Source organism: Crocuta crocuta, unplaced genomic scaffold (genome assembly GCF_008692635.1).
Source record: "Crocuta crocuta isolate KB4526 unplaced genomic scaffold, BGI_CrCroc_1.0 scaffold97, whole genome shotgun sequence".
Classification (NCBI taxonomy): Eukaryota; Metazoa; Chordata; class Mammalia; order Carnivora; family Hyaenidae; genus Crocuta; species Crocuta crocuta.
The window spans coordinates 4,618,115-4,643,535 of NW_027531999.1; the positions used below are offsets into that span (position 1 = coordinate 4,618,115).

Genomic DNA, 25,421 nt, shown 5'->3' on the forward strand with positions numbered 1-25,421 from the left:
TGCCCCCCGCCCCCCCCCCCCACAGTTCAGCAGAGGTTTGAAACCACTGTATTCAAAGTGTCTCTTCCATCCATATTCAGGAATGTTGTACAGATTTAAGATGAAGGCATTGACATATTATTCTTCAGGTGTTTCAGAAAGGCACAGGTTTTTGGAAATTCATAGGTAGACTGTTGAAGAACCTTAACTTTAATTTTTAGATCCTACTAAACATTCATTCCCTTGCCCATTGTTGGTAACTCGGTCAGGCCCATCTGTTAAAATTCTCTTAAATGCAGGAGGTGGTAGTCATTATTGTTGAGTACAGACACCTGGAGAGGTGTGGTGCACACAGATCATTTTAACGTGCAACAATTTAACAGTCTCCCCATTACTCTTTAATTTTTAATTTTTTTAGTGTTTATTTTGAGAGAGAGCACAAGCAGGGGAAGGGCAGAGAGGAGAAGAGACAGAATCCCAAGCTGGCTCTGTACCATCAGCACAGAATCCAACTCAGGGTTCGAACTCCCGAATTGCAAGATCATGACCTGACCTGAGGTCAAGATTTGGATGCTTAACCACTCTTAACTGAGCCATCCAGGTGCCCCCCACCACTACTTTTTAATTTGACAGATTTATGTACACCTTAATAATAGCAGATGTACTTGGAGTTAAATTTCAGATAAAGGCTACTCAATTGGGGGACATATTTTATTTTTTTCCATTACTTTTAGGAACCCAGATGAATAATGGTACTGTCCTAGAGATAACCTAGAGGTAAGCCTACCTGGCTTATCATTTGTTACTGGTAAGTTCCTTTCTGTTTTTGAAGAAACAGATAAGTTGGGATATATCACATTCTGGCTTTAACAAACAGTTTTATTGGGGTGGTCATCTTTTTAATTTTTAAGAACATGTACACTTAAATGCACAAAATGTGTTTACAGGATCTACATACAGTGTACACTAGTTCCAAGTGTAGAAGTGGGCAGCGGTTGCAAAGGCCTTGACGTGGACAGGATTATTGCCATATTTCTAGGATAGGAGCAAGAGCAGTGGGGTTGGAGCATAGTGAGCAAAGGGAGAGTCCGACTGGATGAAGTTGAAGTGGTGTGCAAGGGACAAATCACAGAGTATTTTGCAAACCAATTCAAACATGGAGAGTTTGATTCTCTTCTGATAATGGGAACCATGGAAGGGTTTTAAGCACAGTAATATAAACTGAGGTAGGTTTTTACAAAAATAACTTTGCTGAATAGAGAATTAGAGAGTCAAGCATAGAAGCAGAAAGAATAATCCAATTATGATAATCCAGGCAAATGGTGATGGTGGTGATTTTGATTAAGATGCTCTGTTAGCAATGGAAAGAAGTGAAGGGATTAGAGATTTGTTTAGGAAATAAAATGAACAGAGGCACCTGGGTGGCTCAGTCAGTTAAGCATCTGACTTGATTTTTAGCTCAGGCCGTGATCTCATGTGGGATCGTGCTCCTTGTCAGGCTATGAGCCAGGCATGGGGCCTGTTTGGAATTCCCTCTCTCTCTCTCTCTCTCTCTCTCTCTGCCTCCTTCCTCCAGCTCACACGCTTTCTGTCTAAAACTAAGTAAACACTTAAAAGAAATCAAAAATACTTGGTATGGATGGGAAGGAGAATGGGAGATCAGAAGGAAAAAAATCCAGGATGACCTTTAGCTTTTATGCTTGACCAACTGAGTGTGTGAGGTATTATTGACCAAGATGGGGACAACTAGAAAAAGACCAGTTTGGGCTGAAATCAAGAGCTCTGATTTAGACAACTTTTTAGAAGTTTGAAGTCCTTAGTAGACATCCAATGGGGATGTCCAGTAGACAGTTGGGTATGGGTGTGGAGTTTGGGGAAGAGGTTTGGCCAGAGAAATATACTTCAGAGTCAGTGATATAAATGGTATCGAAACCCACTGTAACTGAAAATAATCTGACAAGCAAGTGAAGATAAAAGAAGGCCAGCATAGAGCTATAGGACACTATGGCATTTAGAGTCTGGTAAAGATAGATGCCAGTAAAGGAGATGAAAAGAAAATCAGCAATAAGTAGGAGGAAAATGAAGAGTGGTATCACAGACCTCAAGGAAGGGCAGCAGCTTAAGAAGGAAGCTGTTTGGGGTACCCTGACCACCCACTAATGAGTTGCAAGGACTCACAATTCAACATAAAGTCCTACTCCGAGCTAAGGTTTATTAAGCAGAGGATACAGTATAGGAACAACACTGTGATCTACATAGTCTTATGATCTACATAGACTAAGACTTGAAAGGTCAACACAGGCTTCCTTGCTCGCTCTCTCGCGTGCAAGAATCAAGAGATTCTCTGTCTCCCTCTCTCCCTCTCTCCCTCCACCTATGGAAGCCCACTCAAGTCTTTGCAGTCCAGAGTTCTTCAAGGGAGCTGATTGCTTAAACTTAGTGACCATCTAGAGTGTAGCCTCCCACAAGGTACCAGGTGTACATCATGAATCTTCATGTTTACTTGAAGCAATGCTTTTGCCTTAGTACATCCTAACTCACTGACTTGGGTCAGTGGGTCAAAATAACATCATTAATTAGTGAACATCTCAGGAATATTGTGCTCGGAGTTTGGTTAAGGGGATTCCCAGGGATAAGCAGGAAGTGAGTAAAACAGATTGGCCGTTTTAACCCTTTCTTTTAACTCTTTCCTTGCTGAGGTCATGGTTAACCAACCATGTTGAATGCTGCTGTAAATGAAAACTGAGAGCCGTAAACTTAGGGAAGTGATCTGTCCCAAAGTATAGTCAAATTCTTTTTCTCGAAATATATTTATTCAGAGGATATTTATTAAATGCCTAACATAGTTTATTGCATGTGCTAGATTAGGAATTTAGAGATAAAGAAGTTAAACATGGTCCCTGCCCTGATGGGATTGACAACCTGAGAAGTGAGTAGGAGAGAAGAGACTTCCAATAAATTACAAGTGTGATTGGTCCCTTGGAAGCAATGGCAAGGAGACTCACTATGGTCGACACATGCAGGATAGAGAGAAGTCAGTCGGGTGAACGGGGAAGGCAGGGCAGTAATTAGCACATTCAGAGGCCTGGTGGTGAAGGAGTAATTGACCTCTAGGAACAAAAATTCAGCATGGCTGAAGAGGGGAGCCAGAGAGGAGGCTAGGTGGGCAGGCCATGGAGGACGTTGTATACTTTGTTGAAGACTTTTTGCTTCATCCAGAAGGAGCCCTAGTCACCCCAGGATCCATGCGTGGTAGGAAAATGACAACTTTGTTTTCTTGATTGGAAAATTTCTGACAATTTTATATTTTATTTTGCATTACAATAAAGATTCATTTTTTTAAGATAAGAGTTTTTTTTTTATGTTTTCATTTTTAAGAGAGAGCGTGTGCATGCACACATGCATGAGTAGGGGAAGGACAGAGAGGAAGGGGGATAGAGAAGTCAAAGCAGGCTCTGCATTGACAGCAGCAAGCCTGATGTGGAGCTCACACTCATGAATGTGACCTAAGCCAAAGTCAGACATTCAACTGACTGAGCCACTCAAAGCGCCCCATTAAAGTTCCCTTTAAGCACTAAAGTAGAATAGCTATTCTGTGGAGGGGGGAAGTGACAAAATACTAACCCAGGCTGAGTAAATCAGAATACCAACAAAATGCAACATTAAATTTGTTAAGAATAACTGTTCCCAAGAGCTATCCATGTGAAAAGTTCTGGTTTAAGTACCACACATGGACTGAATTATTCATTTAAATCTTAAAGATTATTTTTACCAGTAGAATTTATTAGAAACATTTCAACAGTTGTGACATATACTATCTTCTCTTTTTATCCTCAGAACACAGATACATGAAAGGAAATGATTTTTTTAATCAGCAATTTTGAAGACAAATTCCATGTATGCTATACTTCTACAGAAACTGATAAATACTGAATCTAGAATTCAGAGAGAAATGCCAGAGTATGTAGGAACAGATACCTTTCTTCTAGCCATATTGAGACATGATTGGTATCTAACATTGTGTAAGTTTAAAATGTAGAACATGAGGATTTGATACACATGTATGGTAAAATGATTGCCATGATAAGATTAGTTAACATATCTTTCACCTCACATTACTACTATTTTCTTGTGGTCGTGGTAGTGAGAACATATTAGGTCTACTCTTGGCAACTCTGAAGCATATAGTATAGTTTTGTTAACTGTAGTCCCTGGGCTATCCTTTAGATCCTCAGAACTTATTTATCTTAGAACTGGAAGTTTGTACCCTTTGATCAGCATCTCCCCATCTCCCCCACTCCCCAGTCCTTGGCAATCACCAGTCCACTCTGTTTCTGGGAGCTTGACTTTTTTGTATTCCACATAGAAGTGAGATTACAGAATATTTCTCTTTCTGTCTGACTTCTTAGTATAATGCCTTCGGGTTTCATCCATGTTGTCTGAAATGGCAGGATTTCCTTCTTTTTTGTGGCTGAATAATATTCCATTATATGTAGTAGACCATTTAACATATATTATACATGACAGACTATATATATATCCATTCATCCATCCGTGGACATGGGTTATTTCCATGTCTTGGCTATTGTGTGTAACACTGCAGTGAACATGGGGGTACAGATATCTCTTAGAGACTGTGACTTCATTTTCCTTGGAGATCTATCCAGATGTGGGATTGCTGGATCATATACTAATTCTAGTTGTTTTGGGTTTTTTTTAATGTTTATTTATTTTTGAGAGAGCACAAGCAGAGAAAGGACAGAGAGAGAGGGAGACCAAGGACCCAGAGCTCCAGGCTCCAAGCTGCCTGCAGAGCCTGGCATGAACCGTGAGGCCCTGGCTTGAGCTGAAGTTGGATGCTAAATTGACTTAACCGACACTTAGGCTCCCCAGTAGTTCAGTTTTAATTATTTTGAGGAACTTCCATAACAGCTGTCCCATTTTATATTCCCACCAACAGTACACAGATATTTTCTACTTAAAAATAATGTTGGGATAGTGTTCTTATGAAAGACCACCATTTGTATTTCTTTTTTTTTTAATGTTTTGTTTATTTCTAGGAGAGCGAGAGAGAGAGAGACAGCGTGAGCAGGGGAGGGTCAGAGAGAGAGGGAGTCACAGACTGAAACAGGCTCCAGGCTCTGAGCTGGCAGTCAGCACAGAGCCTGACGCGGGGCTCGAACCCACGAACCGCGAGATCATGACCTAAGCGAAAGTCGGACGCTTAACCGACTAGGCCACCCAGGCGCCCCTCCATTTGTATTTCTAGGTAGCAGCAGCAGCACTGAGAGGGAACCTAATCGTGGTGTCGTTTTCTAGGGAAGCTATTCAGCAGGAGCAGTGAGGATGGGAAATGAAACACAAGTGCTGCTGCTTACTGAGCACATTACGTACCAGGTGCTGTGCTGGGCCCTTTACACGTTTTCCTCGTTCAAGCTTTGTAAAACCTCTGAGCTCTTTACATTTCCATTTTAGAGCTGAGAACAAATAAATTTCAAAGATGAAGCAGTTGACGACCCAGACTTCTATCTCGGTAACTGATAGATTTGGTCATTAACCCAAATTTGTGTCTTAGTGATTCATTTATGCATTTATTCAAATATTGAATAAATGAGTTCCCGTTGTCTACCAGGACATGTGTGGGAGGATTCAAGGAAGGGTAAGACCAGGACCTTTTTCTTTAGGAACTGGGCTAGGCGCTTACACCTGCTCACCCCATGGGAAAAGCACTGTAACAGGGCTATGGACATTCAAAGGCCTACCCTCCAGGGTGCTTGGAAAAGTCTAGAAAGGCTTATCAGGAAAGCGGATACTTGAACAAAGCTTTGAATGTTATCAGGCAGACCGGTGAGAGCATAAGAATTCCAGGTAAAGTGAATGCAAACACAGACCACACTCCAGGGGGCCTGGGGGCCTTGCTGCCAGAAGCAGCTGGAGCACCCTAGGCTGAGGGCACCCTTGTGCCTTGTACGTGTGATCCAGGGTAAAGATTTGCTGGCGATTTCTCCTGTCTTAGCATCTAGAGTATCTTAGCTTGTGCTCCCTGGAAAATACAAAGTTTTAGAAGGATGTTGTCATTATGGGGCTTTTTTTTTTTTTTTGGAAACACATTGTTCAAAGAACAGTGATAAATAGGGAAAATATTTTGACTCCCGTAACTCTTAACTAATACTGCAATATTTGTAGCCCCAAGGGAATTATGTTTCCATAGGACATTCTGTTCTCTGTCCTTGGGAAAATGTTTAAAAAGGAATAAGAAAGGGTATCTGAGGATTAGTAATGAAGTTCTACAGTTGATTGAATGCCTACTACGTGCTAGCTCCTTATTTTTTTACTTAAGCATATTTTTTAAAGTTTTTATTATAGTTTATTGTCAAGTTGGTTTCCATACAATACCCAGTACTCATCCCAACAAGTGCCCTCCTCCGTGCCCATCACCCATTTCCCCCTCTCCCCGACTGCCCGTCAACCCTGTTTGTTCTCAGTATTTAAGAGTCTCTCATGGTTTGCCTCCCACCCTCTCCTTAACTATTTTTTCCCCTTGACCATCTGTTAAGTTTCTCCTGTTCCAGCTAGCTCCTTATTATATGCGTTATTTTAAATCTCGATATCCATCTGGGAAGTCAGTGGTGGTGTTTTACAGATGGGAAACTGAGGCTATGAGAAAGATGACATGCCCAAGACACTTCAGCTAGTAAGCGGCAGGGCTGGGATTTCACACCAGAGCCCCAGTTGTTGAGTTTTCACATGGTCTCTAGAGCCTGGGGGCCCCTGCTGTGGTGACTTCAGTAGGTGAGAAGACCGTCTGGGTTGTCCTTCCCTAATCCAGAGCCGCTCAGTGTTAACTTTTTACATTGGATATTTTAAACTGGAATAAAGGTTGCATGACCAGCGGTGGGTAGCATGCAGACTACTGCTTTGACCACGGACGTGCCGTAAGCATGGCAACGTGCTAGGCTTTCTGGCAGGTGCCAAGGAGTATCAGTCCCTGCCCTTTAGAATGTAGATGTTTTACAAATGGTTCAGAAGCCTCTGAAACTGATCAAGACAAGATTGTATCTGTTAGAAAATATTGAATATACTCTGCATATCAAACCAAATGCTTGGAGGTTGTGTAAATAAGAGTGTCTTGGAGGATCACCTGTGTGTTGGTTTATTTTTATTTTATTTTTTTAATGTTTATTTCTGAGAGAGAGAGAGAGAGAGACTGAGAGACAGCTTGAGCAGGGGAGGGTCAGAGAGAAAGGGAGTTACAGAATCTGAAGCAGTCTCCAGGCTCTGAGCTAGCTGTCAGCACAGAGTCTGACGCAGGGCTTGAACCCACAAACTGTGAGATCATGACCTGAGCCGAAGTCGGACACTTAACCGACTGAGCCACCCAGGCGCCCCTACCTGTGTGTTGGTTTAAGCAAGAGATCTCACTCTTGACCCTCCCCATGCTGAAATCCTTGCTATGCTCTAGGAAGACACAGCCTCTCTAGGTATCTCAGAATGCTTAGGCACAATCCCCTCTACCCATTTGCCTGAGCCCTGAAGTTCCCCCTCACAACTGAGGTTTAGACCTGGCTGATGGACAAGGCAGAATGAGAGAGCAGGGGTCAGAATCTGGCCATCGGGAACTTTGGGTTTTCTAGCGAGCACAGACTGAGATACCTTAGATGCTGAGGCTGCAGGACCCGTATTGAGGACTGTGCATAAGATGTTAAGCCACTTGATTGCAGGACAGAGTTCTGTCAGCATCCTTACTGTTGGGGAGGAGATGGCCATCTAGCACACCAGCCTCTGCTCCTCTCTTGCAGCCTCCTGTGTGAATGAGACGGTCGGGTCAGACAAGTAACCTTGTCACTGGGGTCCCACTCGCTGGAGGTAGAGAGAGAAATGAATTGAGGACAGAAAACAGAATAACCTTTTGCACTGGGGAGATGAGCAGAATCCAGGCTCTCACACCGAAGCCTGCTCTGTCAGCAGGCCAAACTATATGTCGTCTAAGAGACGTCTTATGAGCTGGCATAAAGTTATGGTGTGGTCTAGTGAGAAATCATTTGTTTTTGAGGTGAAAACGCTAGGGAACTAGAGTGAACTAATGGTATAGAGAGCTACCCAGGAGGGGAAGGTAACACTCCAGGCATCTGAGTTCCAAAACATCTTAGGCTCCTACACATTGTGGTGTAATCCCTGAGGTCATAAATGACAAGTGAGTTTAATAATGCCCTTCTCCCATTCACTCTGAGAGCGTGTGCACACCCATGCGAGTAGGGGAGGGGCAAAGAGAAAGGGAGAGAGAAACCCAAGCAGGCTCCACACTGTCAGCACAGAGCCTGACATGGGGTGGGAGGCTCAATCTCCTGGAACCATGAGATCATGACCTGAGGTGAAACCAAGAGCTGGCCACTTAACCAACTGAGCCACCCAGGCGCCCTAGCAAAGTAATCTTAGTTTTTACAGGAGATCTTGCTTGATATCAGGAATTAAAATTGGGGAGCTATCAGAATAGGGAGATCATATTTATATCCACATCTGTAAATACACAGATATTTGAAAGTGATAATAAAAGAGTGTTTAATAGTGGTTAAGACTCTTATGCTCTTCAGTAGTTGTGATTTAGAGCAAGTTTCTTACCCTCTGTGGGCCTATTTTCCTCTTTCATAAAATGGAAGTAGTAGTGTTAGCCTTTTGGGTTAAGTAAGTTAATAGATATGAAGTGCTCAGGATGTGACTGGCACGTAAGAAATGCTCTAGAAGCACACGCTTTTATTGCTGTTACATAAAGTGGGATATTTGGCAACTCGGAAGCATGGCACTGACACACGCTTTGGTGTTTAAAGCAATTGAAGCTACCATTCGCTGAAGACATCTTTGCCGTCCAGCACTGGGGAGAGGCAGTATTTGTGCTTTATCTCATTTAGTTTTTATAGCTCTCTATGAGATAAATAGCAATTGACAGCTTTAGAGCCTGACTTGCCTGCCAGTGGTTAAGTGACTTGCCAAGGGCCATGAAGCAAATGGTGGGCAGATTCAGATCAGAGCTCTCAGTCTTCAGAGAAAGCTACCCCCCACACCTGTAGATTTAGGCTGACCTCATTCCTGCCAGCACACCTGGTGACCTGTGCCCAACAAGTTACCCAAGCCAGACCCTCCATTTTACAGAAGAGGAACGTGAGGCTGTTGGATTAAGTGAATTGACAAAGGTGCCCTTCTAATTAGACTGTGAAGTTCTGATTAGGAAACCAGATCTATATAAAGGCTGTGTCTCTTTAGGTAGGGCCCAATTGCTTATGAGATGTTTGGCAAAAAAGACTCAGGATAAGTTGTCAGATACCAGATAACTGATTCCATTGGGATTTAGCATATACATGCTTAGGTACTGTGTAACACATCATCCTTTGCTTAAAAATTTTTTTAAAAAAATCTGTTTATATAAATTTACATAGATTTCTTTTAGAGTAAGAGAGAGAATGAGCCCAAGCAGGGGAGAGGGGCAGAGAGAGAGAGAAAATGAATCAATCTTAAGCAGGCTCCATGCTCAGCACACAGCCATATGCAAGGCTTAATCCCATGATCCTTGGGATCATGACCTGAGCCAGAATCAAGGGTCGAACACTCAATGGTCTGAGCCACCCAGGCGCCCCTCATCCTTTGCTTTAATTGGCTTGATGTCTCTATACTTGACAGTATGAATGAACATAGGGAGTATAAGGGGTTTTTTGTTTTTACTTGTATTTGCTTTGAAAAATCCCTTCTTTAAGAGGTATAAAATCATGTTTAACAATAATGTAGTAATCTTAGGAAAAGACCAACCCGTATGTTTATCACTGGCCCTCAGCAGATGAGGGCTTTTCTATTCAGTAAACACATTGGCATAAAGTATGTATAAGGATGTAGATTTGCAGCATTTTTTTATAATGGTAAAAAATGAAAATGATAGTCATTAGCATCTAACTAATGCTATTAGATTGTATACATAAAGTAATTAAAATGATAAATCTTATGTTTTACCACAATTTAAAAAAATGTATCCAAACCATCAAATTGTACACTCTACGTGAGTGAATTATTTGTGAATTATATCTCAATAAAACTGTTTAAAAATAAAACGATACATTTATCAATAGGAAACAAGTTAAGTTATGCTCTACCCAGTCAATGGAATATTTTACAAACTTTATAAAATGAGGTGGATTTATATTTTTAATAGGGCAGATGTCCAAAATATATTATGAAGGAAAAAAAAATTATGGCCAAACTTTTTTCTATGCATTTGTATATATGCACATGTCTGTAGTTTTAGGGGTATCACTACATAAGTATTGTTACACAACTTGCCTTTTTCACTTATGCATGTTGGGGTTTGGTACACACAGTATTCTAGGTTTTGCCTGCTATCTGAAAGTAGAGCATTCTTGTGAAATCTTTCCTAAACTCAAATGTAGTAAAGCGAAGTAGCAGTTACCAGTAATTTATATGGAACATTTTTTTAAGTGTTCACAGACCCCAAAAAATAACTTAGACTTTTTAAAAAAAAATTTTTTTTTAATTTTACAAATAGTTTATTGTCAAATTGGTCTCCATATAACACCCAGTGAACTTAGGCTTTTCTAATACTTGAGGTCCTCTTACTATCCAATGCACAAAATAATCAAGATAAGCACAGAGGCTCACAGACACAGTTCTGTGTTTGCTTGATGNGGCTGTAATTTTCCTGCCGGACAAACACTGGATGCTATTTTTGCTTTCCCCTTTACTCACAAAACAAAACATCCTACTTCACATTTCTTTCAGTAAGCAAAAACAGGTGCTAATGCCCCTCTTTCGCAAAAGCAAAGTGGTGTAATGCATGCTTTCAAAAGGCAGGGGTAACGGTTCCTCACTGTCTTTAGCTGCTTCATAGGATTCATGGTTTGATTTTCCCAGAGTTCATATAATCATTTCCATATTGATATGAGTATTTAGGATGTTTACAACTTTTAGATATCTCAAACAGTGTTATGATTGATACCCTTGAAAAAGCTCACCAACTCAATAATTTCTCCGTAGGCATTGCTGAGTCAAAAGGTATGTTCATTTTTGTACTTGGTAGATACTGGCAAATTGCCCTCCAATAAGATATATTAATTACATTCCAACACCACATGAATATGTACTTTCCCCACATCCTAACGAACACTTTAAATTTTTTCCAATCCAATTGGTTAAAAAAAAATCTCCATTTTAAATTACATTTTCATGATTGAAAATCAGAATGAGCATGCTTTCACATTTATTTAACTTTAAATAAACACTGAGTTCCTGCAGTAGATTCTGAAGACAACCGTGAACAACCATGAACTCCTGGCCCCCCGGAATTTACATTCAAAGTTTATTGGACATTTATATTTCCTCATGCCCTTTGCCCCTTTTTCTGCTTACACATAGGTCTTAGATATTCTGGACCTTATTTGTGATATATGTGGCACATATTTTCACCCATTCTGTGGCTTGTCTTTTTTATTGTTTCAGATATATACAATATAAATATTTTCAATATATTTTGCCTTACGTAAGTTTTTAATTTTTATGAAGTCACAGTCATCAATCTTTTTCTTTATGCTTTTATGTTTTATGTCTCATTTTAAAAAGCCTGCTTTTACCCTAAGGCCATAAATATAATTATACTTTTTTTTCAATATTTTTATAGTTTTAGTTTTACATTCAGCACCTGAATCCATCTGGAATCTATTCTTGTGAATGGAGTGTGTGTGGATGGGTTTCACATCCTACATACAGTATATATCTTTTTGTGAATGTCCATATTCACACTGTTTTTATTTTTTTAAATGTTTATTTTGAGAGTGTGTGCACGCGCGCATATGTATGCATGCACGCACAAGTGGAGAAGGGGCAGAGAGTGGTAGAGAATCCCAAGCAGCCTCCATGCTGTCAGTGGAGAGCCCAACATGGGGCTTGATCTCATGAGAGTCAGATGCTTTTAACTGACTGAGCCACCCATACACCCCTCAAAAAAAAATTTTTTTTAAAGCCTTGTATGATTTTTGTAAGCAGAAAGAAACATGCAGATTTTGAAAGGATATTTAGGTGGCACTTGGCTGACTCAGTGGAGCATGGGGCCCTTGATCTCAGGGTTGTGAGTTCGAGCCACACGTTGGGTGTAGAGATTACTTAAAAATTCAAGAAAGGGAGGAAGGAAAAGGGAGGAAGGAAAAGGAAGGAAGGAAGGAAGGACATCTAGGGAATGGATGTCCAGAGGAGAAAGGGTAAAGTGATGGGAAAGAAGGCTGTGTCCTGTGGAGTAAATTTGGGTCATAACGGGTCTAGGGAAGGACAGAGGCAGAAAGATGAGCCCCTGGGCCACCTTGTATCCTGGTTCTGCTGTGGAACCTCAGGAGATACGTGAAACTTTTCCAGTCCATGAAATGTCACAGCCCCAGACTACAAGAACCAAAAAATACACCAGAACGAATGAGAGATTAGATTCTTTGGTATTTCTAATGATAATGTAATAGGCTTATTAATCCAATGGGACAAAAGTGACTTTGGTGTATTGCCCTATTTAAAAATAACCCAACCCTGGATTAATGATTGACTTTATTTCCATTAATTCTGGCTACCAGAGGTTGAGTGGACTAACATAACTTGCAGGTATGTTAATTAACCCTTTCTAGATTTAAGGGTTTCTTCAGAGAGCTTATTTTTTGAGTTTTCTATTTAACACACCTGAAACGAATACATATATGAAGAATTGAGATATGAGAAAGCATTGGTTCAACATTAAGGAATCTATGAGAATAAGGAGTTGGGGAAGGTAGAAGAGATTACCTAAACATTTAAAAAAATTTGAAACTGCAGGGGCACCTGGGTGGCTCAGTCAGTTGAGTGTCTGACTCTTGATTTTGGCTCAGGTCATTATCCCAAGGTTGTGGATCAAGCCCTATGTTGGGCTGAGTACTGAGCATGGAACCTGCTTAAGATTCTCTCCTTCCATCTCTCTCCCCCACTCTTGCTCACTCTCTCTGAAATTTAAAAAAAATTTTTTTAATTGGAAACTGCAACCAAAATAAACTGATAAAATCCCTATTGACACTTCAGAGTCTTCATAAGACTGTCTTCCTGATGTTGATGAAACTAAGGAGCCTCCATTTCCTGCTATAACTAGGATTCCTCACATGCAAAACAAATAAGGGGATTCCTGACTGGATCCCATGTTTTAAACATTCTGCCCACCCCATCCCACCCCCAGCCTCTTAATGAAGCAGGTCTCCATCTTCAGAACTTGAAGGAGGATGTTGTGTGGCTAAAGTATGTGTAACAAATGAATAAGCCTTCAGTAGGTAATTCTTCAAAGGGGGCTGGAGTGGGAACAAGTCTGGGCTAATCCACTCAAAATCACTTCAGTACTTTTCTTCCTTAGGCTTTAGAACCATGCAACCCTGTACTTTGTGTGTTACACCAGTTCATCTGTCAGACACACACGATTGCTTGCCATGTGCCAGACCCAGTTCCAAGTGCTTTTTGAAGGTTAGCTCATTTACTCCTTCTAACAACCCTGTGAGGTACAGTTACACGCCTTATTTTACACACAGGGAATCTCAGGCTCCAGGGAGCTAAATTGAGTGTGTGGGGTCACACAAGAAGCAGAATCACAATTTGGACCCAGGTAGTCTGGCTCCAGGTGAGCATAACCACTATGCTGATACTGCCTCCAAATTGGCTATTTTGGCAAATGCAACTATCAGGCAAGAATTACACTCTGATGAACTCTTGGGAGGTGAAGCTGAGAAACCTGTGTGAGGAAGTGTCTGTGGTTATCCAGCCACCCTGGGAGCCTCTTTCAAGCTGAAAATTAGCTGCTGCTCTAGCCCACCTGTACCCCAGACCAGCCCTCTGACTTCAGTTACTGTGTGAGTTCTGTAGTTCCTGGCAAAGGTCAGCCCTGTGGTAAAAACCTGAGAAGAGTGCCCTCAGACATGAGGTATGAGACATGGTGCATTGGTTTAGGGAGAAGTTCTGTTTATGCTTCGTTCTGGAAAGCAGTGGTTCTCAATCTGGTTTGCATCTCACTATGAACTGCTATGCAGCCCTGAGAATGAATGATTTACACTGACACATGACAGTATGTGCGAATCCACCATAGGGGACAGAGCTTAGAAGTAGGCACAGGGGTGCTTCAGAGTCCCAGTTACACAACTGTGTGTTCAGTAATATACAATTCAATTTTCTATGTGTATATTGTACTTCAGAAAGGTTATTATTATTTTTAAGGTATGTAGTATAGTCAGCTGAGGTATTGTGAAAAATGAAAACTCCTAAACTTCTATCTAGAGATTCCCATTCTGGGTGGGGCCCAAGAGTTTGCAGGTTTAAAAAAAAATTTTTTTTTACTTTATTAATTTATTGGTGAGAGAGAGAGACAGTATGGGTTGGAGAGGGACAGAGAGGGAAGGAGACACGGAATTGGACGCAGGCTCCAAGCTCTAAGCTGTCAGCACAGAGCCCCACATGGGGCTCGAACCCATAAGCCACGAGATCATGACCTGAGCTGAAGTTGGATGCTTAACCAACTGAGCCACCCAGGCACTCCAAGAGTTTGCAGTTTTAACAAAAACCCGAGATAATTTTGCTGCAGGTAGTCTAGGGATATGCTTGTAAGAAACACAGCAATGCTACCGACATAATCTGGTCTGCTCTTTATCTGCTTCACTCTGGCCATCAGCAGGACTGTATGAGCAGAGCAAAAGAATTACCTGGGAATGACTGAACTCACACTGTAGGATATATCTTCCATGATTTAAAAAATCCACAAAAATGCAGAAACACTATAAAATTACTGCAACAAGATTTCTCTGAATCCCTCTCATGCCTATGAGAGGTGTTTACAAATATTCCTGCATTTTAATGGAAAGAGGATAAACCGAAATTTATCTCCATTAGGTAGAAGTCCTCCATGTATGATCATATCGCCATCCACATCCTCCACCCTGTCCTCTGCTTCCACCCAAATGGGAAAGCCATAGTTAAGACTGCTCCTCCACAGGCTTCCCCCTGGCCTCTGTCACCATTTCACACTACGTGGACGCTAAGTAAAGAGGGTGGCTCATCATTCATCTTTAAGAGTGCATTTAGCTTCCACAGGAGGCCTCCATGCCACCACTGGGGTCACTGCCGTGTTTCTCATGATCCCTGAGTAGTTCCAGCACATTTTGTGAGGACTCCATGCCAATATCGATGGGCAACAGGGAATAGCGTTTGCCATCACTGCAGTTCAGGGTGTGGGGTGAAGGTATGCTCCTGTGGTGTTGAGGAAGGCAGATATCGATCTCATCAAGAGGGCAGCAGAGCTCACGGAGGATGAGATGGAACGTGGGATTACCATGATGTAGAATCCACACCAGTATAGGATCCCAGACTGGTTTTTGAACAGACAGAAGGATGGAAAATATAGCTGGGTCCTGGCCAGTGGTCTGCATAACAAACTTTCTGAAGACCTGGACCCACTAAAGAAGATTCAGGCCTATGGAGTGCCCTCTTCTGGGAATTTCGTGTCTGAGGCCATCACACCAAGACCATAAGCTGCCACAACCACACCATGGGTGTGTCCAAGAAGAAAGAAACATGTAGGCCTTGTTTGTTAATAGTTTATACACCTTTAAAAAAGTGCACCTAATGCTGAGTAATGGTTGAGCACATCTTGAGGTAGCACCCTGTTAGTAATTCTGTGGCTGAGCACTGCCAACTTGAGCAATGAGAAAACCCTGGCAATCTCATTGTGTGTCCTCCCTTAAGAATCTGTCTCCTTTTTCTCAGCCCAATCATTTGAGAATGGCGAAGTGAGATAGGTGACAACTTGAATACAGTCTCTGTCCACAAGTTTCTCAGACTCCATTGAGGTGAATAGAGGTGCACTGTCAGAAGAGATTAAGGCTGGCCATCAGGTGCTGCAAATGATGAGTGCAAAGCTGTGATTGTCCCAGCAGGTGTGAGATAAGCCACAGCTGCATTGATCCATTGTGAGAGAGTGTCTAATATAGCTGAAGTGTCCCTGGAATGACTCCTTATAACTAGACTTTTCACTAAGGTTTCTGGGTTACGGCCCATGGAAATGTATGTGCTTTTCCAGGGGCTCAACTTGCCTCATGCATTTATGTGTATGAAATCGGTTCTAGGTCTTTAGATGTGGCATCTGGCCCACTCTTTCTTGAGAACGGTTTGCTGGTGAGCAGTGTGCTGTGTGTGACCAAGCTGCCTCCTAATCTTGTGAAATTGGCAGCACATGAATTGTTAACTATTTTATAAACTGACAAAGATCAAGATAAGATGTGCCTAAATGGGTGAGTAAACTCAGGTGCCTTATTAACAGCTGCATTTCCTCATGCTTCTCAGAGATGGCATTTCACAACCAACATTTTCAGGTGGGAGCTGATCTGAGATGTAAGCTTAATTACACAGTTTGATAAAGCCAAAGAGTTGGGTGGGCCTGGGAGATTTTCTGACCTTTAAAATAGTCTGTGGAGGTGGCCCATGCCATCTTGGATCTACTCTGGTAGGCAGTTGAGAGCCTGCACATTGCGTGCTGCTCCCTTAGGGTATGTTGGGTAAAAGCTGAAGTTATGAGGCGTGGATGGCATCGCTGAAGCCATGGTCTTCAGCTTAGAAAGACTTAGAATCGGTCAGTTGTATACACAGCCAGAGAAGTAGTTGGGAAACTTACCAACTCCCAAAACAAATGCTGGCTTCTTTGTATATATGAAGGCCTGCTTTGCAGATAACGTTGATTTTGTTTTTTTTCGGGGGGAATGGAGGATGGAGGGTTTAAAACTTTTTTAATTCAAGTACAGGTGGCACATAATGTGATATTAGTGTCAGGTATACAACATAGTGATTTAGCAGCTCTGTATAGTATACTTCCCACAAGAGCAGCTGCCATCTGTCACCATACAGCGCTGTTACACCACCACTGACTGTCCTATGCTGTGCGTTTCAGCCCTGTGACTTATTCCTTACCTAACTGGAAGCCTGAACCTCCCACTTCCCTGCACCTATTTTGCCCATCCTTCCCCCCCTCCCCCCCAACCATCAGTTCTTGGTAGTTATAGGTCTGTCTCTGCTTTTTGTTACTCATCTGTTTTGTTCTTTAGATTACACATATAAGTGAAATCACATGATATTTCTCTTTCTCTCTCTGACTCATTTCACTTAGCTTAATGCCCTCTAGGTCCATATATGTTGTCACAAGTGGCAAGATTTCATTTTTCCTTATGGCTAAGTAATGCTCAGTATATATTGTGTATATATATATATATATAGTGTGTGTGTGTATATATATATATATATCACAGCTTCTTTATTCATTTTATCTATAAGTGGATGCTTGGGTTGCTTCCATAATTTAATTATTATAAATAGTGCTGCAGTAAACTTAAGGATGCATATACTTTTTGAATCACTATATTTCCTTTGGGTGAATACCCCAGATAACATTGATTTTGAGTGGCAAGTCATTTCTCAAAGCTCTTAACAGACACAAAAGAAAAGAAACACATCATATTCCAGAAAGCATCTCTCATTGATGAGTCTGAATGAATGTCGCTATTGGAGAAGTGACTGAAGAGTTGCTTCTGTGTTATGTGTAATGTGTGTGGTGTGTGCAGTGCATATGTATTGTGTGTAGTGTACTGTTGCTGTGTATGCGTGTTTCACATGTGGTGAGGGTTTGGTGTACTTGTGGTCTTGTGTGGTATAGGTGTTCTATGTGTGTATGTGGTGTTTTTGTGGTTTGCGTGGTGTATATGCGGTATATGTGTGATATATCGTTCTTTGTGTCGTGTGTGTGATGTATGTGTGGTCTTTGTCATGTTTGTGGTATGTGGGTTGCATGTAAGCAGGTCAAATATGAGAGGTCTGTGGTTGTCATGTTTGTGTTACCATGGGTGGCATGAATATCATGTATGGGTGCATGTCTATTTATGGTATGTTTTGTGTGTGTGCTGTATGTCTAAGGGGTATTTGTAAGGTGTGTATGGTATATCTCAGTGCACACACTGTATACGTGAAACACAGACCACACAACACCACGTATATACTACACATCCACATACACAAAACATACACAACAATTTCCACATATACATCATACACACAATACATATAACTACTATCACTCATACACCAACCAGTCACTTATACATCACACATGTAACAAACACATATACACCACATAACACATGTACATCACACAACATATACAACACAAAAACCACACCTCTACCAAACACACCCACACTCACCAACATAAACCATGCACACTGCATAGCACATATATACTACCTCCACATACCGCACATACATACAAGTTCCCTTTGTGAGGCGAGGAGGATGGGGAAGATGAAGTTCTCGTTTGCTTTGGGTTTGAGATGCCTAATGGATTTAGGAGTTAGATGCCTCAAGTTCTTTGTCTGGAGAAAGGTAAATATCTATTGCATCTAAGATGGTGACAGAAAGTTTTGTCTTGCATTGGAAGAGTAATGTGGAAAAGAGAGTAGTCTTAGAGTGAAACAAACAAAAAACCAGTTCAGATCCAAGCTATCCGAGCTATTCCCTCACCTGTAAAATGAGGACAGTACCTGCCTTACCTACCTCATGGGATTTCTGCTGCAGATTAAATATGACATGTATGAAAACACTTTGGAAATTATGTAAAATATTAGTATTTTAAGCAGATAGGATTTCTTAAAATCTTTGAGTTATTCCTCAGACTACATGATTATGACATCATTTAAATATGCTACTTCCTTTGTAATCCTAATAATAAAGTTCTCTGTGAAACCCTAGAAAAACCCAGAAATTCCTATGCAAGCAGCCCACTCTATAATGCCTCTCAGACGGTCTGTTGTGAGAGGGTCTGCTGAAAACACCATTGAGGATTGCTCCGTACGCTGGAGAAGTGTGTTCAGTTCACAGTTTCTGAAGGTGGGCTGTGGCACTGATGTAAGTGTCTGGGCACTGGTTCCTTCTTTTTAAGTAAATGTTTATATTTGTATTGACTTTGTAGCAATAGGGATGGCTAACTTAACATGCTACTTTGTTAGAGATGTTAATTAGCAGCAGGTGGGATGTTTGGTTGGGATCAGTCCATAGAATATGTGACTCCCGATCTTGAGGTTGTGAGTTCGAGCCTCATATTTGAGTGTAGAGATTACTTAAAAAATTAAAATCTTAAAACAAAAATTAGCACCAGCTTATGGTTCTAGGCAGCACCTATAACTGCAGTGTTTCAAGTATGCTCATATTCTTCTTGGCTGTGTTAGAAATGAAACAGAAATGTAAATAAATCTCACAACCACTTCTTTGAAAACGCTTGAGTAATTATCATGTAACTTCTCAAGTTTGTTGACAACAAATAAATGCTGTGATATTTTTGTTAAAGGATAAATTGAAAGGATCCGTGAAACCTACACTGAGGTCTGTTGGGTAAAGTAGGGCCTCTCGAGTCTGTGTTGGGCTGGGCTGGGTGACAGGCCCTTCTTTCCCAGACTTCCACTTCTCAGTGGCCACTGCCTTGTCCCTACCCACCCCCTCCCTTCCTCTCCCTTAAGAGGAATGGTGATCAAATTGAGACAGAGAGAACAATTCCAACTATTTACATTCCTTTATCCCCCACCCTCATCCAAAGTCCAATCTTGAGGAAGAGATGGGACTCAGGATTGAGCTTCCCTAATGCCCAAGCTTTACTGATTCCTTATTTTTATCCTGTGTTAGTCACTTGGCCTTTGGCGGCCTGATGACTTGATGATCAGAAGGCTCAGTGGTCACATAAATCCTGATCTAAAAATATTTTTGTGGGTTTTTTTTCTGGTTGTAATAAAAATAAAAAATGTCCTTTAATTAACATTCACGTTTACATCAAGATGATTTTTCTTTCTCATTACTTGCAGAGATGTAATAAGTTGATATGCCTTGGTTTGAGATAGCTTACATAGTAATTTCTTAACTCCTTTTGTAGGATTGTTCTGTGTTTTCATGGGAAGAAGCAGCCTGTGCGTTTCTTACCTGCAGGCCACCATTCCCTTCCTTATGGCCTCACCTTTCACGTGAACAGCTCTGACCTTTCTTGATCCTGTGTCTCACCTTTATAAGCTGCAGAAGCCAGTGGATCAGGCCATGCTTTTTTACTTTTACCTTTTTGAAAGCTCCCCTCTCCTCAGCTTTTTATTTTGAAAATTTTTAATCCTATAGAAAATAAATACACAGCCTTCATGTAGAGCCTCCAGTTAATATTTTGCCACATTTGGTTTGTCTTTCTCATGAGCTTTCTGTAGATTTTGCTGAACTGTTAGAAATGGTCAGCAGTGGGCCATATCATCCCTAAATACTTCAGAGTGCATCACCTAAAAATGGATTCTTCCTGCCTTATCATAACACGCCATTATTAAACTAAGAAAAATAATACTCAATGAACAATATACTCTATCTTAAAGTTCTCCAATCATCCCAAGAATGCCTTTTATAATTTACTTCTCTTTGAATCCAGTCAAGGCTCAAACATTGGATTATAGTGTTCTGTCTCTTTAATCTCGTAATCTGGGACAGTCCCCCTCCCTTTTGTTGACATTGACCCACGCATATTGAACCAATTTTATGTCTTTGACTGATTTCTTAATGAACCAATGCCTTATCTACAGGCTCTTGGGCTATGCCCTTTCAGTGATGAGTTGGAGCCCCTCCATGGCAGAGTGAGACTGGAAATTCTAACATTGGTTTCCAGCCTCATTGGCCCGGAGGTAGTTAAAATCTGTGTGATGGCTTCAGTCATGTTGGTAATAAGCCACGTAGGAAAATGTGAAAGACGTGTTTATGGTTAACAGTTCAGCAGGATTAGCTGAGCTGACCAGTTTCCTGCCCTACCCTCTGGCCATGTGAGCTTGCCAGGCTCAACACCACCCTCAGGCATCTCATCCTGGGAATTCTGAGTGAGATTCAGGTCTTGGACTTAAAAAGTAAACTCACTGGATGTCTGGTGATATGAATGTTTTATGACTTTTTTTTGCGAATAGACTTTGAAGGACCTGTTTTCTCAAGATGGCCCCTTCCACTTTCTAAATCCATACTTCGCATTTTTTTTTTTTTAACTTAAGTATGTATTGGTCTATCTAAGCTGATCTGATCTGCAGATCTTCTGGAACATACATTTCTGCTGACTCTTGGCACAAAGTCTCTATCCATATGTTATGGACACTTTATATTTCAAGTTTTTCTTTAATTGTTCTAATGCTGCATCATCTGCTAGAGCCTATAGTTTGTCATCAGCTAATTCTGTGCACTCGAGGCTCTCAAGCAGATGTGTGCTTACCATGTTTCTGGCACTATTCATAAAGCTTGTGAGGATTAAATGAGATAGCTCCATGAAGTGTGAGTACCCTTAATCCCGTAACCAGGATGACAGAACTGATTCACTCAGAGAGATGAAGCAATTTGCCCCATACCACATGGCTAGTAAGGAGTTTAAACCCTGCAATTTGATTCTAGAATCTGCGTCAATACATAATGCCGCTTCAGGGATACTGCCTATCTTTTAAGAAATACCAGATGATGTTTTGAGGCAGATGGTGTAGCACTGAAATACTGGTTTTAATGTCTTTACTAAACTATTTGTTTGTTGAAATTTAAATTTTTTAATGTTCATTTTTGAGAGCACAAGTGGGGGGTGGGCAGAGAGAGGGGGACAGAAGATCCGAAGCAGGACAGCAGACAGCCCAATGCAGTGCTTGAACTCAGGAGCCATGAGATTATAACCTGAGCCAAAGTTGGACGCCTAACCGATTAGACTAATCTACAAACAGGGGTGCCTGGGTGGCTTAGTTGATTGGGCGCCCTACATCAGCTCAGGTCATGATCTTATGGCTCATGAGTTCAAGCCCCACATCAGGCTCTGTGCTGACAGCTCAGATCCTGGATCCTGCTTCAGATTCTGTGTCTCCCTCTCTCTCTGCCCCTTCCCTGCTCATACTGTTTCTCTCTCTCTCAAATATAAATAAACATTAAAAAATAAAAATAATCTCAGAACAGTGATACTAGTGAGAAGTCCACCGTTTTTGTTTTTTTTTTAATGTTTTATTTATTTCTAGGAGACAGAGAGAGAGACAGTGTGAGCAGGGGAGGGTCAGAGAGAGAGTGAGTCACAGACTGAAACAGGCTCCAGGCTCTGAGCTGGCAGTCAGCACAGAGCCCGACGTGGGGCTCGAACCCATGAACCGCGAGATCATGACCTAAGCGAAAGTCAGACGCTTAACCAACTAAGCCACCCAGGCGCCCCGAAGTCCACCGTTTTTAATCCCACGAATCTATCAGACATCCTGGTTTTTGGTCAAGTCGAGTCCCTGAAGGACCCCATCTCATGTGGACAATTTCAGGGCTTCTCCTGCTGTCAGGAGCTCTGCATCCTTCTGTCTGGACTCTGGCCCAGTTCACTTTCAAATGAAAGAAAGACTTTTAGGGCACAACCTCAGGGAGTGGGCTGATGGAAAGAAACAGTTCTGTCCTCCAAAGTAGTTTCTGAAGAAACTAATAAATTAGTTGCCTTTATTCCTTACCACTAAAAGATGACTTCTTATGGTAAAAAGATAAATAGACAATGAGGTTAAGCCAGCCCCCAGCCAACTGTCTTTTTCTGGATCAAATGGATGTGAATCGACCTCATTGTAAATCACAGTGGTCTGACACCTACAGGAAACTCATAAGAAATAAAAGCAGCTGGGGAGAAAGAACTGGAACATCAACACTGAACGAGAGAATGCCCCTGACAGACCATGAAAGAGAACTCTCAAACTGACAATAAATGTATAGTGCTAGCTGTAATTGTTTCATCTTTTAAAAGAGGATTTTAAAAATCTTTTGCCTTGTTTGCATTTTAAGGTGATACTCAACTTGGTTACTGTGATTGCTGAACTCTTCAAAAGGATGATCTGATTATGTCTGACTTCTCTCCCAAGGGACCAAAAAGGGAAGTTCTCAGCTTTTTATAGTATGAGGCCTCTAGAGGTTTTCACTTGGGGGATTTAGAAACCAGTTTCCTGTCTCTGTGTGAGGGGGAAAAAAAAGACTAGAAAGGCTCATGGGGAGATGATGGTGGTTGGGACATGAGAATGATGGCTAGTTCTTAAAACTCAATTTTTTAAAACTTCTTATAATTTACAGCTTAAAAATTAAAATTGCTAGAGGAAGCGGAACAGATTCATCAGCCTCTGACCTGGGAATAGAGTGGGAGGACCAGAGAGGGTAGACTTGCCAGAGGAGAAAGGCAGCGGAATTTACTCCGATCTTGTTGAGTTGCTGTTTAGTGATTAATGAGACCAGCTGCTCTGCTTCTCTTGGAGTCGTGACTAGTCTTGAAATCAAAAAGAAGAAAAGAGAATTTATCCCAACTCAATGCATTTTTTCCTTTCCTTTTTTCAATTATAAAAGGAAGTGTTGGGGTGCCTGGGTGGCTCAGGCAGTTAAGCGTCTGACTTCGGCTCAGGTCATGATCTCACGGTCTGAGTTTGAGCCCCACATCAGGCTCTGTGCTGACAGCTCAGAGCCTAGAGCCTACTTCAGATTCTGTGTCTCCCTCTCTCTCTGTCCCTCCCCTGCGCATGCTCTGTCTCTCTTGCTCTCAGAAGTAAACAAAACATAAAAATTTTTTAAAAAAAGGAAGGGTCCAACTCAAAGCCAGATACTAGGTTTGGATCTCCTCATTCTCACATGGTAATACTCCAAGAAGGTCCATCTACTCTAGAATTGCCATCTAGAAAATTGGATCCCTCTCAAATGGTACTTTGAGTACTAGCTGCAGACTTTTCCATAATACTAGAAAACAGTTGCATCTAGTCTCTGGACCAGGGGTGACCCCAGCTCCAAATGGACTTCCTGAGTTGTTAATTTATCCAGTCATCCACCATTCGACAATCTTATATTGATCATCTATTATGTATGGGCCGTGCACGATCCTGGATTCTGCAAGCACAAAGATACACAGCCCCTTGCTTATAGGAAAACCTGTGGTTTCAGTGGTGTTAGGAGAGGGGCTGCAGAAGTACTATGAATGCTCAAAGGAGAGAGTAACTCGAGCTGGCAAGGGATGGGACCAAGAGAGGAGAAGGGTAAGAAAGGTGTTAGGTGGAAGGGGCTTTTGGTTGAGCCTCGAAAGCCAATAGAAGTTGGCCACTTTGATCAGGTGAACAGAGGACTATTCATGCGTTGAAGGTACTGTGGCAGATGGTTGTCTCCTTTTGGAACAACACATAATTAAGAATGGCTAAAGGGGCGCCTGGGTGGCTTAGTTGGTTAAGTGTCTAACTTTAGCTCAGGTCATGATCTCATGGTTTGTGAGTTCAAGCCCTGTGTTGGACTCTGCGCTGACAGCTTGGAGCCTGGAGCCTGCTTCAATTGTCTGTTTCCCTTTCTTGCTCTCTGCCCCTCCTTTGCTTGAATGTGCTCACTCAGGCTCTCTCTCTCTCTCTCTCAAAAAATAAACAAGAAGAAAAAAAAAAAGAATGGCTAGAGCCTGGTGTATAGGGTTACAGTAGGGGGCTCAAGGCAGAAAGCAGACAGAGCATGAAAGGTCTGGTGTGCCATGCTGAGGGCTTGGGTTCTATCTTGATGCCATGGCAAACTGTTACAGAATAAGCAGTGGAGCAGTGAATGAAAAAGATTCACATTTGATTAACCCCCCAAATGATGGAAAGTTTGTAAGATATTATTCTTCATTTGGACTGTGTTTTGTCTTTATTTTTTGAGAGAGAGCGAGCAATAGAGTGCAACCTGGGGAAGAGCAGAGAGAGAGAGGGGGGGACACAGAATCTGAAGCAGGCTCCAGGCTCTAAGCTGTCAGCACAGAGCCGGACAGGGCTTGAACCCATGAACCATGAAATCATCACCTGAGCTGAAGTTGGACGCTTAACTGACTGAGCCACCCAGGTGCCCCTGGACTTTGTTTTTTCAAATGGTGAAAATGATGGCAGAAATAGAAAATTAGGGGTGCCTTGTTGGCTCAGTCAGTAGAGCATGCTATTCTTGATCTCAGGGTCCTGAGTTCAAGCCCCACATTGGGTGTAGAGATTAGTTTAAAAAATAAAAAATAAAATATGACATCCTAGAATACTTTAAAAAAAGAAATCAAGAACAAAAGCAATAAATAGAAAATCAGTGTTTTTTAGGCCAGTATAATCAGTTAGTGATTTACAGTTGTTTCAGCTGACTAAATGGCAATTTCAATAGGCTTTTGATACCTAATTATTGAAGGAATAAATGGGAAAATTAAAGGCTAAGCCTTTGTACAGGATAGTGGCTTTCACAGTGAAGATGTATCTGATTATTGTCAAGTTCCTATGAGGACTTAGAAAGGCTTCTGGTCGCCTCAGGGAGCATTCAGTCCATCAGGGCAGCACGTGCTGGCTGTGGTGCTGGCTGCTGCT

General features: G+C 41.6%; 1 protein-coding gene and 1 pseudogene across 2 annotated transcripts in view; both read left to right on the forward strand.

Annotated features, from left to right (window-relative positions):
- CPM (carboxypeptidase M) overlaps positions 1–25,421 on the forward strand; it is a 93,534-nt gene that overhangs the window by 25,120 nt on the left and 42,993 nt on the right. The window lies entirely within an intron of this gene.
- On the forward strand, positions 13,941–15,637 carry LOC144240842 (small ribosomal subunit protein uS13 pseudogene; annotated as a pseudogene).